The sequence below is a fragment of the Equus quagga genome, chromosome 1 (genome assembly GCF_021613505.1).
Source record: "Equus quagga isolate Etosha38 chromosome 1, UCLA_HA_Equagga_1.0, whole genome shotgun sequence".
Lineage (NCBI taxonomy): Eukaryota > Metazoa > Chordata > Mammalia > Perissodactyla > Equidae > Equus > Equus quagga.
In genome coordinates, this window is record NC_060267.1 from 8,921,571 (window position 1) to 8,936,652 (window position 15,082).

Sequence of the window (15,082 nt, forward strand, 5' to 3'; positions counted from 1 at the left end):
GTCCCGAGAAAAGAGTACTCCAGACTTCTTGGTCGTTGGTCAAATTTGTACACATTTTCCTTTGTGGGATCTTCCAGAGCATTCATTTGCCACTAACCATCCTCTCTACCTGTCCATTGGCTATTAGGCTTTATGTCTCTAACAAGGTTCAGCAAGAATCTTCCTGTGAAAGGCCAGATAGTAAGTGTTTTAGTCTCTGTGAGCCAGTCTTTGCTGCAACGACTCAAATCTGTATTATAGCTGAAAACAACCATAACAATATGTGAAGAATGGACAAGGCTGTGTTCCAATAAAACTTTATTTACACAAACAAATGTTGGTCTGAATTTAGCCTGCTGGCTGCAGTTTGCTGACCCCTGGTTTATAAAATAAAGTTCAAAGGGCAAGAGACAGAGAGAGGTCAGAAAAATTGGCCTCTCAAATTGATTAGAAGCTGACAGTTTCAAAACGTCGTGTCACACCAGTGTCCTTTGGCCAAATGATACGTCACTTCACCTTTTCAAAATTTTATAAGGACATTCTTCAGTATTGTCTTTCTGTTCCTGAGAATATTTTAATTTCCTCTGCCAAGGCTGGCGGCTTTTGGGCCACTAGTCTTTGGTGACGACTAGCCCTTGACCGGATTCTTAAGACACATGATTTCACAACTATAATCCTTACTGACTATTGCAGTTCTCTGGAGTTTCTTAAATCTGTCTTCCCTCCAGACTGAAAACCTGCTTCCTCTGTATCTCACGTTACAATCCTAACTCATATGCAAATCTCTCCAACTGGCATGATTTCACCAAGGGCAGTTTGGAATTACAGTGACAGAGGAAGTTTGGATGTGAACACAGTTGTTCATCTGAGAGGCTCCATAGAACGAGCATTTAGTGAGTTGGGTTTCAAGGTCTTTTACAGTCTTTTGGAGCTCAGGCTCTAATTGATACATAGTTAGGATTTTATAAATTTAAAATTCAAGAAATTAAAAAAATGATTAACTTTCAATGCTTTAAATATTTTGACTCTTCTAAAGAAAACTTTTTTTCTCCCCACAATAGCTCCGTAAAAGGTAAGACAGTAATTTTATTTTTTCTGTAAAAACTAATTCGAAAATTCAGTGAATTCAGCTAATAGCCTTGGTTTGGTTAAAACTAAGAAGAAAAGTGTGATACTCAGAACTTTTAAACATAGTTTAATGAGTCTTTTAAAATCCAATTTGTGAATACAGGGGTTTATAATTTGTATTTAAGAAGTTAATTTAATCTTTCTGATAAATAGAAGATTCTTTTTAAAAATTAAAGTTACTAATGTTGGTTTTAAAACAACTCTTATGTCTTCTTCCTAATTTTATCACAGTGTAAACAATATTTTACTTTGTATATCAGTAAGAATTGTATGAGTTCCTTATATATTTTAGATGTTAATCTCTTATCAGACATGTGATGTACAAATATTTTCTCCCGTTCTGTAGGTTGTCTTTTCATTTTGTTAATCATTTCCGTCGCTGTGCACAAGCTTGTTAGCTCATCCCACTTGTTTAGCTTTGCTTTTGTTGCCTTTGCTTGTGTTGTCATATCCATGAAGTCGTTACCAAGACCAGTGTCAAGGAGATGTTCCTTTTATTTCCTTCTAGGAGTTTTATGGCTTCCTGTGTTACATTTAAGTCTTTAATCCATTTCATGGAAATTTTTGTGAGTGGTGTAAGACGTGGGTCCAGTTTCATTCTTTTGCATGTGAAGATCCAGTTTTCCCCACACCCTTTATTGAATAGACTGCATTTTCTCTGTTGAGTATCCTCAGTCTCCTAGTCAAATCAAAATCAACGACAAGTTGACCATATACCTTTGGGTTTATTTCTGGGATCCCACAGTTCTGTTCCACTGGTCTATGTGTCTGTTTTTATGCCTGTACCATACTTTTTATTATTATTATTTTAGCTTGCATTGTAGTTCGAAATCGGGAAGGGTAATGTCTTCAGCTTTATTCCTCTTTCTCAGGATTGCTTTGGCTATTTGGGGTCTTTTATGCTACTATACAAATTTTAGAATTATTTTTTGTTTCTGTAAAAAATGTCATTATTATCAATAGCAAAAAATCAGAAAACTTGATTTAAAAATGGGCAAGGAATCTGAACAGATGTTTTTCCAAGGATATTCAAATGGCCAACAGATACATGAAAAGGTGCACAGCATCATTCATCGTCAGGGAAATGCAAATCAAAACCACAATGAGATATCACCTCACACTTGTTACAGTGGCTTTTATCAAAAAGACAAGAAAAAAGAAGTGCTGGTACACCTGTGGAGAAAAGGGAGCCCTTGTACACTGTTGGTGAGAATGTAAATTGGTACAGCCACTATGGAAAACAGTATAGAGGTTCTTCAAAAAATTAAAAATAGAACAACCATCTGATCCAGAAATCCCACTTCTGGGTATATATATATGAAGGAAATTAAATCACTGTCCCAAAGACACGTCTGCACCCCCATGTTCATTGCAGCTTTACTTGTAATAGCCAAGAGATTGATATAACCTGTGTCCATCGATGGATGAATAGATAAAGAAATCATGGTGTATACTATTTAGCCATGAAAGAGAGGGAAATCTTGCCATTTGCTACAACATAGATGAACCTTGAGGGCATTATGCTAAGTGAAATAACCCAAACACAGAAACACTAATACCATATGATCTCACTTATATGTGGAATCTAAACAAACCAATCTCCGGGAAACAGAGAGCAGATTGGTGACTGCCAGGGGTAGGGGTGGGAGGTGGAAGGAATGCGTGAAGGTGGTCAAAGGGCACAAACTTCAAGTGACAGGATGAATATGTTCTGGGGATGTGACGTACAGCATGCTGTCTATAGTTCACAACAATACGGTATTTTACATTTGAAAATTGCTGAGAGTACATCTTAAAAACTCTCATAAAAAAAGACTATTGTTTTATCATGATATGAATTCTAAATTTTCATATTGACTTCATGGATGAAGCAAAATATACCATTTCTAAAAATTGTTTATAAACAACAAAAATTGTGTTCTTGTAAGAGAAACTGTAATAAAGGATGTCTTTTAAGGAGTTCATTCTTATAAAATTCTTACCTTGTTCAACCCATAAGGATGAGGACAGATATGTAAATTTAAGTGGTAATTTGAAGCAATTACAGCTTGGTAGCTGTAAGACCTTAAACTAAAATTAATTTATAAATTACATTCATGGAAAATATAATCTGTGCTCATATGTAATACATTATAGAGTAGCCTTCAGCTAAAGAGGACATATAAAGGGGGCCGGCCTGGTGGCACAGCAGTTAAGTTTGCACGTTCCACTTCTGCAGCCCCGAGTTCGGATCCCAGGAGCGGACATGGCACCACTTGGCAAGCCATGCTGTGGTAGGCGTCCCACATATAAAGTAGAGGAAGATGGGCACAGATGTTAGCTCAGGGCCAGTCTTCCTCAGCAAAAAGAGAAGGATTGGTGGCAGATGTTAGCTCAAGGCTAATCTTCCTCAAAAAATAACCAAACAAACAAACATAAGAGGACATATAAAGGCATTGAATCGTGTTACACACCTGTTTATTTTGAAGAAATGTAAAAATGTGTATAACGTACAGGGCATATGTGCAGAGTAATGGCTATTTATTGTTTATCTACAAAAAGAAGAGAGATGAAAAGGGACTATTTTGTTTTAAAGAAAGAAGAGTCTGGTTGTAACAAAATATGAAAGCAAATGATGAAATATACTTGAAGATGTATAATGTGTAGAAGGTATGAATAAAATGAATTTTTGTGTGCTTGAGTTTATAATAAGTGCAAATAATGAGTTAGATAAAAGCAATGAAATATACTTAAAATTCTACAAAGTTGGCTAAATATGGTAGGTTTATTCACAAGGGAAAAAAAAGGCTTGTGACTCCTTTGCTGCAGACTGTTAAACATACGATATGCAAACAAAAAAACGAGTAAGTAGAATTTGAGTTTTCTCTCTGTTAAATCCTAGTTAGTCTTGTACCCGAGTAACAGAGTTTCCTTTTATCACAAACGTATTTTTAATTCTCTGTACTTTTTGACATATTTGTAAATTACCTTTGAAAAGCATTATTGATTTTTGAAAAGTTAAAAGTTTCTAATGTTATTGTCACTTATTGCTGAGTAGATATGTTTACGTGTGTGTGTTTGTGTATTTGAAAATATTATGTGTAACTGTTCCTTGCATATTGAATATTATATCTTATATTTGGATACCTGTGACTTATGTTTATATCTTTTTCCTCTGGCAATTTTTTTTTGATTTTTACCTTTCTCAAATTTAGGTCCCTAATTCAAAATAATTGAACTCCTGTCTTCTATACCTAAAATAGCTGTGTGTTTCCTAACTGACCATTACTAACACAAAGCTATGCTCTTTTATTTTATAAAAGGATGAAAAATTAGAATAATTAAGTTTCTCATTCTCTAAATTTTAATTAACTAAAAATTAAGGTGAGGCTTTGGCTGAGCTGAGAAACATTTCTGAAGCTTCCAAATACGTGGCTGAGACTTTGTTCTGGACATTGTCGCAATGAGAAACCCAGTGGGCAACGGCCAGCCAATGCCATGATGGTAACAGCTAGAGAAATTGAAGAAGGCTGTGCTTCTCTGGGACGAAGTATTTCAATGCTGTATGGAGGAAATCCAGTATCTTATGCTGTTGGTTTGATCATCCTGGATATAATTGAAAATGAAGACCATCAAGGATATGTCACAAGTGTAGGAAATTATCTACTGAGTAGCTGAATAAACAGAAGGCTAAACACACTTTGATAGGCGATAACAGGGGTGTTGGCCTTTTTATCAGAATTGACTTAGTTAAGGACCATCCGAAAAGGACTCCTGCCAGAGCTGAAACTCAACACATTGTCTCCAAAATGAAAGAAGTCCTGATGGACCTCACAGAACTGTGCTTAAAATAAAACCACCTATGCCCTTTACTGAACAAGATGCAAAATTTGTGGTGGACCAACTTGATAGGACTTTAACAGTTTTAGAAGAAGGCACAACTGAAAGACTCTGCATGGAGGCTGAGAATACTCCATGAAGAACAAAGTGACCTAACGAAGCACATCCAGAATTGCTCAGTGACAGCACCACTGACTCCAAGAAAATCTCAGCGGAAAGAGAAATGGATTGTGCACAGATGAACATTCACTGCTCAGTAAGAGGCTCAAGGCATGAAAGATTAGCACTTTAAAGCAAGATAAATGTCCAGAGTTACAGCGAATGAGTGAGTGTGTCTCTTCTGTCAACAGCTCTGCTGCACCATCTGAAAGTAGAATTTCCATTCCATTTAGATTTGTAAATAGAAAGATAAAAGAGTAACAAGAGCAAATCAAGTGACGATCAAACCACATCGAGATTATTAGTTCAACCTCTAGCCTGTTCATTCCTTACCTGGGATTTCTGAAAGTACTGAATTTATTCTGTAAAATTAAGCTTCAAGTTTAATGTTAACTTGGCAGTTTTTCTTCTCATGTTTTAATGTTTGAAATTAGAGAGGAAATTACAATAGGTTCATTAATCTTGGAGAGTTAGTACCTTCAAGTATGAATCTTATAATGATTTAATAGACTGTAATAAAAGAAAATATGTAAACAAAAAAATTAACATGAGAGTCTATTTGGTTCCTTGATTTAGGACAAACTAACAAACCAAAAATCCTGACAAATCAAAAAGCACTTCAGTCTCTTATATTTTTTAATCACCTATTAGTTGTCAGTGGTTTCCAGACCCAAGCATAGTATCTAACCTGAGAATGTGAAGTCAAACATAGACAATACACACTATTCATAGACTCAGACAAGTATAAAACTAAGATTATGAAAAATGCTTTACCAAATGTAAATAGTGATAGTATCATAAGACTACATAATTAAGGATGCTGGATTTATTTGGGGGAAGTGTGTTAGGGTAACTTTGAGGAAATGGCATTTGACTGGTGTTTCCAGAGAGTAGAGAGAAAGTGTTGCAGGAAGTGAGACTAGCATCTCCAGAGGCCCAGAGTTAGGAGGAAGTGTGGCACATTCAGTCAACTGACAAGTAACCGATGGGCCAGAGCTCAGAGAGTGAGAGGGTCTTGATGCTAGAGATGTGGGTGAAGAGATGTGTTGGGGCTAGATTGTCGTGTGGATTTTATTCCTTTTCACAAAAACAAGAAGATAACATTCAAGGATTTTAAGCAGTAGTGTTCATAACAATAAACGTAACAATGGTTCAACTAGATAACATAGGTTGTGCCTTACTTTGTCTTAAAGGTTTCCTTCCTCATTTAAGAACTATGGATAAGCTCAGATTAGTTCATCAAAATTAGGAGAGGCTGAGGAAGTTGCTTGTTTGAGCCAAGATTTATGTATGTGAGTCCCTAGGGATGACCACTTTAAAAAAATATCAGTGTGTTCCTAGTTCCAGAGCTTCTGATTCAGTAAATCTAGGAGTAGAGCCCAGGAATTTGGATTTTACTCAGCATCATCCGTGATCCTGATACAAAGAGTCCATGGACCAGAGCTGGACAAAGACGGGACACTGACTATGTAAAGCTCCTTATTTCACACACATAACTTATGATCAGATCCCTTAGGAAAGATCCCAGAGTATACATAGTCTGCTTTTTCACTGCCATCTTCCTACACCCCAGTTTCAAAAATAATAATATACAGAAGACAGCTGTTTGTAGATCTCCAAAGAAATTATGCACATTAAGCTAAAACAATGTCACTAGAATCTTGGCAAATTTTAATCAAGAAGATCAAGATGATGCACAAATTTCACAAACTGGTAACTTCATATCAGGTATTCATATCAGAGATGTTGAACTTTTTCTCTGACAGAAATGTTCATCTAAGTGCTGAACGAAATCAGAAGACTGGGTGCCTGGCGTGGGCTGAGTGTGGGAGCTGGGATTGACAGGGAAGGCGCGTGAGCAAACTTCTCCAGGTGGTGGAAATGGAAATCTCGAGAAAGGTTTTAGTTACACCACACACACATTTGAACCAATTGAACTTACACTTCAGCTCTGTACATTTCACTGTATCTAAGTAATACCTTAATGAAACCAGTCAATCAGTAGATAAATATAATTACCTGTGACATAATGTCCTACGTCTTGCCCCACACTTACATTGCCCCTCAACTCCAGGCAGTTGTCCTGGCATTTTCTATCCCTGTGACCCTTCTGTGAGGAGGTCCTTAGACACATAGCAATTCTGGAAACCTCTGCCCTCATCCATTCATCCATTCTACGTGCACTTGTCCACTTCACCACAGCACATTATTTCAACTTACACGTTTTGAGTAAGACTAGCTAACAAAGTAAATTTAAGATATTGAGAGGTTGAAACAGATTTTCATGCACTCTTTAATTGAGTTTATATTTGTTTAAGAACTTGGTGAGAGGCAGGAAAAGATAAAATGACATTTCAGCGACAAAGGGGCTCAGGCTAAGAATGAAGCGATGCCAGTGAGAGTGAATAAGGTTGACAGTGGCAGGAGTGTTTGACCACTTTTGCTGTTCTGGAGGTAGAGAATAACTGATGTGCATATAAATTAGCTTCTGTACAGAAAAATTTAAAGTCAGTCGTGTTACAACTTCAACCTGTGGGCTCAATAAAGGAAAACCAACAAGCCACTATAAAGCATGAACTGAGTTATTGAAAGAAAATGTACTCGATATATGTAAAGAGAAACACAAATTACGATCAAATTTTATCCAATTTAACTGTTTAAAGATCAACTTTTCATTCTAATCTTTGATTTTAGAAATCTTCACTTTGCTATTTATTAAGTAACTGAGTAAGGAACTAAGTATATATTATTTATTCAAAGATCACATAAAATGCAAAATAGTATAAACAATCTAATAACTATAAAGTTATTGAATTGATGAGAACTTTAATCCAAGAAACTCAAAGAATGCACAGTTTTAAATTATTTTTTTAAGTTACTATTGGAAGAAAAATACTATTTTCACTGCCAAATGTCCAAACTACAACAAAATAGGATAGGTGACAACACAAAAAAACACTCAATTTTATTCAGATTTCCTTCCTCGCATCAGTGCTGACTCTTCTTTTTTTTAAGATTTTAGTTTTTTCCTTTTTCTCCCCAAAGCCCCCCCGTACATAGTTGTATATTCTTTGTTGTGGGTCCTTCTAGTTGTGGCATGTGGGATGCCGCCTCAGCGTGGTTTGATGAGCAGCGCCATGTCCGCGCCCAGGATTCGAACTAACGAAACACTGGGCCGCCTGCAGCGGAGCGCGCGAACTTAACCACTCGGCCACGGGGCCAGCCCCAGTGCTGACTCTTAAGTCTGGTGACTTCATAAATAACGGCAATCAATAGTAATGTCCTTTGAAATTAAGATTATGTGGATTTATTAACATTTTATTTATTCTTAAAGAATGAAAATCCATTTTCATGAAAAATAGTTTGTCTCCAAAGAAAATAAAGAGCATGACTGGAATCTAGATATGCAAATGAACAAGCCTGTCATAACCGGATTTTTGAGGTTTTGTTTATGGATGAAAGAACCTATAAAATCATTATTAGAGGCTGACAGAGTTTGAAAGTGTGAGAAGAAAATCTCGACATGTTTGGTATGGATGTTATTATAACAGCACATTTCAAATGATGAGCAAATACGATGCCTATTACAGAAGAGTAACACATGAAAAGATGAGCGAAAAGGAGCATGAATAAAACAGATTGTAACTCTATAAAAAAATGGTGGGGAAACTAAACATAGATTGGTTAATGAGAACAACTTTTACAAAAGTTAAATTTGAAGTAACAATCTCACTAATATGGAATATAAATGATATGAAAAGGATAAGCACTACAGATACATAATAAAAAGAGAAAGAAAAATAATATATAAGAAAACTCCTCAAATATATGCATTACATTAAAAAAAATCAAGGTAGTGAGAATAAAGAACAATCATTAAGATAAACTTTCCTCCTTACGATTTGCAAAGAAGTTCCAATGACGCTTTGTTAAATTCTCTACCCAAAGCTGCTAAAAAGTGACCTGAGGAATTACATCAACGTTTCTTTTCTTCACCGTGGCCGGAGTATTTCAGACACAGGTTATCTGGAGCCTGTACTTCAGAGAAGAATTTCTACTTCACAGGAGCAAAGTGGTCCTCTGGCTCACGATGTTGTTTCCTAGTGCGGCCACTCTGCAGGAGCAGGATGGACCCCACCTAAAATGTGGTTAGGATGTCCAGACCATGGATGCCCATACAAACCGAGAGAGTATGAAAAGCTTTTTTACCCACATAAGGAAGCTTTCTGGGAAGAGAGAGGCAGACTTCCTAAGTTGTTCTGAAAATTGTTTAAGAAAGCAGCGAAAGGAGATTGGCTTGCTATTTTGATAATGAGTAGGGAGTGCGACCAGGTGAGGGTTCCTGTGTGGATGCATCTTTGACCTTCCCGCCAGGACTAGAGGTAGTAGCGCCAGGTTTTCTCATCAGCTTGCTCAGACGTGCAGTGGAGAGGGAAGAGGGAGGGGTGGGCCTTAAAAGCGGCCAGTAGTCAAACATCAAAAATGGACTCAGGCTGTTACACTAATAATGAGCAAAGTTTTGAGTAATTAACATTTCCCAGTCCTATAATAAAACTTTCACATCCATTTCCTCATTTGCACATCCCTAAAAGCTTATTTTTTTTCCTATTTTACATACAAAGAAACTGATTTTAAAATTATTCAAGGTGAAATCAGGGCTTCTAACTCAGTTCTATTTATGTGACTGATTTACATGATTCACGTTGAAATTTCTCACAATCGTTTAATGCAAAGTGGCAAAAGTCTTGCCGTGGAGCACAACGAGTACTATCATTTTGAGTGTTCATTTATTTGTACTGATGCAGCCCATCGTAATAATATTAACTCACCTTTTCTGAATATTTGATACATATTCAGGTATTATTCTAAGTTTTTTACAGGGATTTGCTCACGCGATCAACAAACCCATGAGGGTGCTAGTTCCTAATCCTCATTTTACAAATGGTGAAACTGAAGCATTGAATGGTTCAGTAAGTTAGTAAGATATAAAATTAGATTTAGAGAACCACGGATGGCCCCAACTCAGAATACAGGTTCCTAACCACAACCCTATATTGCTTCTTGGTAGACATTCCCTAAGTTCCTAGACTACTTTCTCTTTGGGGTCATACAAACAAGGTTTGCTTCAGTCGATGTGACTCTATATCTGGTAACAATATAGTTCACTCTTCTCTTTGGTGTCATTTTCCTAACTTCAAACCTCAAGTACAGGTTGAATGTCCTTGTGCCCCATCTATACCGTGAGAGAGAGAATTGTACTAAAACAGACTAAAAAGTTAAATTTCTGTATAATAAACCAGAGGAATATGAAGCTATGATAAAGTAACCAAAGGAATGTCTTGTCATTCAAGAATGAGAGAACACTCTAAAGGTCAGAGTATTTTATTTCTTTGCTATAATTCAAGGAATTGAATTTCTGATACATCCTCACAGAATAGATTTTTAACAGGTAGAAGAAAGGAAGTAATACATATCCCTTTTTTTTCTGACAGTGAATAAGCAGTCAGAAAAGGCGATTAACTCTTAGCTCCCCCAGTTTAGTCCCTTTTCTTAGCATTTTTTGCTTGAAAACAATTGCTAGATAAAAATTTGTTCCCTGCTATCATTTCATGTATTAGCAAAAAGGTAAGTATAAGTATATACATATTTCCTATCTTGAGCATTTATTGTTGTCTCCCTATTTACATGTTTACCTGAACTATATGTGTGAAGTAATTCTAACTTCTCAGTCACCATTTTTCAGGAAAACTTATGAGAGTTTCTGTTCTTTCTTATACCTTTAATTCTGGAGATCAGTGCATCTCTCTCTCCTCCCCCCGCCTCCCTCCTTCTCTCTCTTCCCTGCTCCCTCCTTTCCTCTGTCCTTGTCTTTGTTCTTCTCTTTCTCCTCTTCCTCCCCCTCTCTTCCTCTCTCTCTCCCTCTTCCTTCCTCTCTTCTTATTTTTCCCTTGAGGAAACTATTTTTTTTAAATAAAATATTTTGCCAACAACTCCAATATATTTAAGGAATAAAGTAATACTTCTATTAATTAGTGGGGGGTGGGGGGGTGGAGCCTTCTGCAGCCGCCCTCCTCCTTGTGCATCACACTAGGTCCTTTGATACTGTAAGTATAATTTGAAAGCTACTATTCTAGATGATTGGCAAAAGCAATAAGTGGACAATCTACGGAAATATCATCATCAGAGATTTAAGCATTTCTGAGGCACTCAGATTTTGGTGTCTGGGGTATTAATAATCCAGCAGAAAAATATGTCTTTTAAATGGCTCTTCTGCTTGCTTCACAAAGTTGTCATGAGGCTGGAGCTGGAGAATATCAGGGGAGGCGCACTAGGAGTCAGCCAGTCCAATTCTCCTGATGGTTGGATTCCAAATGCACAACATTTGACATGCAGGTCATATCGGCTTGAAAAGCTCTAATTTTTATAAAATTATTCTTTATATCATCAAGATTTTTTTCAAATTATTTAATAAGCTGCATAGGGCTCTACAAACACAAGATATTATTACTCTATAGTGCCAGGTATCACAGCGGGTACAAAGATGGACAAGATATAATTCCTGTGGCCTGGAAGCTTTTAACGTTTTGGAGGAAGCAGCATATGAACATAAAAATAACTAAAGGGAAATGGGACATGATTTGTTCCATAAGAGAATAAAAGTTCATTCTGAGTGTACAAAAAGATGTTTCGTATACAATTTAGAAAATCAGGAACAATCTTATGAAACTGAGGTGGACATTAAAGGATAAGAAAAGTTCTAGAAATTAATGCCTGGAGGTGCAGGGCATCATTTTAGTAAGGATACTGAGTTGAGGAATGGTAAGATCTTTGAACAGTAATAGGTCCAATGCGTTTAAAGTGGGGCATGTTGAGAAATCAGGTATAAGGTATTCAATGTAAGAATTAATCATTTTCAATGCAGATCTAATACCACAGGCATTGTAGAATCATAAAGACTTGGGTTCAAGTCCCAGCCCAGCTATTTACTATGTAACGTTGACAAAGAATTTACCACTAGACTTTTATTCTAAAAATAGGGAATGGACTACAAGTGACCCTCTGGGAAACTAGGAAATTAGTATGAGCAAACTAAATGTTCATTATTATCATCAACTTTATGATTAATAATGACATGAATTATTATTAATAATATTCTGTCTTAGAGTAGGTGAAAATTTAGTGAAATAGGTTTTCTTTTTTCCTGTTCATTTTGTCTACATAACTGATGTTAATTTTACTTTTAAAGGTTCATGAAACACTAGCAGCTAATTCCTCTAAATTTGTCTGCAAAGCACTTATTAGAATAAAGATGAGAGTTTTAACCCAACATCTGTCAAACCAAATCATTACTGTAATAACCTTGCAAATGCTTATAACCTAACTTCTATTTATACTCTTAATCATGTTTTCGAAAGTTAAAACTAAATTTATCAACAATATTATTTTTCATTTATAATAAATTTAAAGCTTTTTAAAGTCACATATACTAATGGCAAAATTTATCATGGAGAGGTAAGTGGCAGTCTTCCAATTAAAGTAAGGCTATACATTCATTCTACATATGTGTCCTGAGTATAGAATGGACCATGACTTGCGTAAAGTACTGGAAGCTGAGAGATGAAGAAGGCACTCTTTATCACTGAGGATTTCAGAGACAGTAAAATACGAATTATGATAAGGGCTTTAAAGGTAGCATTAACACGTGACGTAGAGGAACATAAACAGCTATAAGGAACCTTTCTGGCTTGATCATGGTGACATTTATTGGCATCGTATAACAATGCTGTGCTTTGCAGATGAGCCAACAATTGTACTGAGCCTTAGAATAACTTGACTTCAATTTTGAATAAGGAACTAAAATATATGCAGATGATATTAGTAACTGCTTTCACCTCCCACCATCTACCATTTTCCCCCTGTCCTGTGAAGATGAACCAATGAAGTAAATTTGTTCTTACGTCTGTGAGAGTTCCCATTTGGAATTCAGTGCTCTTGCAATGACCCCTTCTACAGAAATGTTGATTGCCTTTAAGCAAACTTAAGACAATTTTAAAACATTTGTACCATTGGCTCTGATTTCAACTCAGCTATTAGGAAGTGTTTACTATGGGCAGTGAACTAGTGTATTGATTGAGGTAAAAGATTCAGAGCTGAATAAACCATAGTCCATGGTTCACAGTATGGTTTATAGGTGTAGGGTGGGAAGAGAAATCCTCTACCCTCTAGGTCCTTCTGGCTGGCCTACAAATTAAATTGACATGAGACAGAATAACAGGAGAAAATCAAACAAAGCTTTGTAACTTGTATACATGGGAAAATCCCAGGAAAACTGAGCAACTTGACAGAATGACCAAGGTCACCATCTTAAATATCATCTTCAGCTAAAGACAAAGGAGGATGTTGAGGGTAGGGGGAGTCAGTTATGGGAAATTACGAGAAAAAGCACAGTAAACAAGAGTAAGGTCATTATGAAGATTTAAGTCCTTGCCTTCTTCATTGACAAGAGTTTCTAGAGATAAAGTCATCCCCCTCTTCCTGGTAAAGAGAGGGAAACATCTTTACAAATGGAGACTTCCCTTACAAATGTAAATGTCTTTTACAAAGGGTAACTTACACTTGGTTTTCAGAGCCTTTCCCATATCTATAGTTTTTAAAAAAAATAACCAGCCAAAAATAATCCTCATGCCAAAGAGACACATCTTGAGGTGTCAAATTCTGCTCCCCTACATAGGCATGTCCACAACAAGATAACTAGACATGATACAATATTCTACAATAAAGAGAAATGTCCTATGGTATGTTTAAAGATAGGAGATGATTTATTCTAAATAAGGATCTTGGAGAAATCTTCATGGAGAAGCAGACCTTGAAATAGAATTTCCACGGGTGGAGATAGGCTGTGCACACAGTATGAATGAAGACACAAATATTAAGATCTTATTAATAGAAACCTATTAGAAGAAAACTATAAATAGGAAAACTTTGGAAATGCTATTTTATTTTACTCAAAATATACATTTTCACAAGATGTAATTTATCATTTTATAGGTAGAAAAAAGATATAAACACACATACATGTGTGTGTGTGTATATATATGCAATAATACTTATAATACTAAAATGTTACCAAAAAGATAAGCCAAAATGTATAACACCTTATTAAATACAATCATAACAGCAAAAACAATTTTTTTCTCTAAGCAGAAATAAGTTAAAAATAAAGTAGATACGAGGCATGGCTATCTTACAAAAGAAACACAGCCATATTTGAAAGTCTTTCATTAGTTATTTGTTTCTGACCAACTAACTTGTCTTGCAGTATGTAGTATGCAAGGCTAACTAATAACAATGCTTTCTGTGGGTGTTGTTCTTAATAATAATCTTAAACTTCCAGGGTTCTAAAAATACACTAATTTCTCATATACCCACAATTATAGTTGGAGAACAATGATGTTACAGACTGTATGGTATTCCTTCTAATCCTAATTTATGGTTTTATGTTTGACTAAAAGCTCAGATTTTTCTTTTTAGTCACCTCAAACAGCAATGATGGGATAACATGATTACTAAAAATATTTCACTCATGATGTCCTTTGAAGCAGTCTACTGCATACCAATGCATGTTAGCTAGACAGTTACTTAAAGCCAGCTAACGTCATGTATGATAGAAAAAAAATTACTTTAACTGGATATTTTTCATTGAATACAACTTTATTGACTGTCTTAAGTGTGTAGATGATGTATACTTTTTAATGTATTTATTTTCACCAAAAAAGGCAAATTATTTTTTCCTCAAGTATCCTACAGTCTATAACATTGGTTCTATGAAAATTAATTTGACTTCCAAGCCTGGAATCTAGACAACCTACAGATAATTAAGAATGTCTAGCAATTTTACAAACAAATCCCCTAGTTTCCTAGAGAACAGATCCACAAAAAAAAGAAAACATCAAATATTTATGTTTTTTCTATTTACTCAATAATGATAAAGATTGAA

General features: G+C 35.8%; 1 pseudogene; it reads left to right on the forward strand.

Moving 5' to 3' along the window:
• The first annotated feature begins 775 nt into the window (after positions 1-775).
• Positions 776-5,202, forward strand: LOC124249274 (ethanolamine-phosphate phospho-lyase-like; annotated as a pseudogene).
• The last annotated feature ends 9,880 nt before the right edge of the window (positions 5,203-15,082 follow it).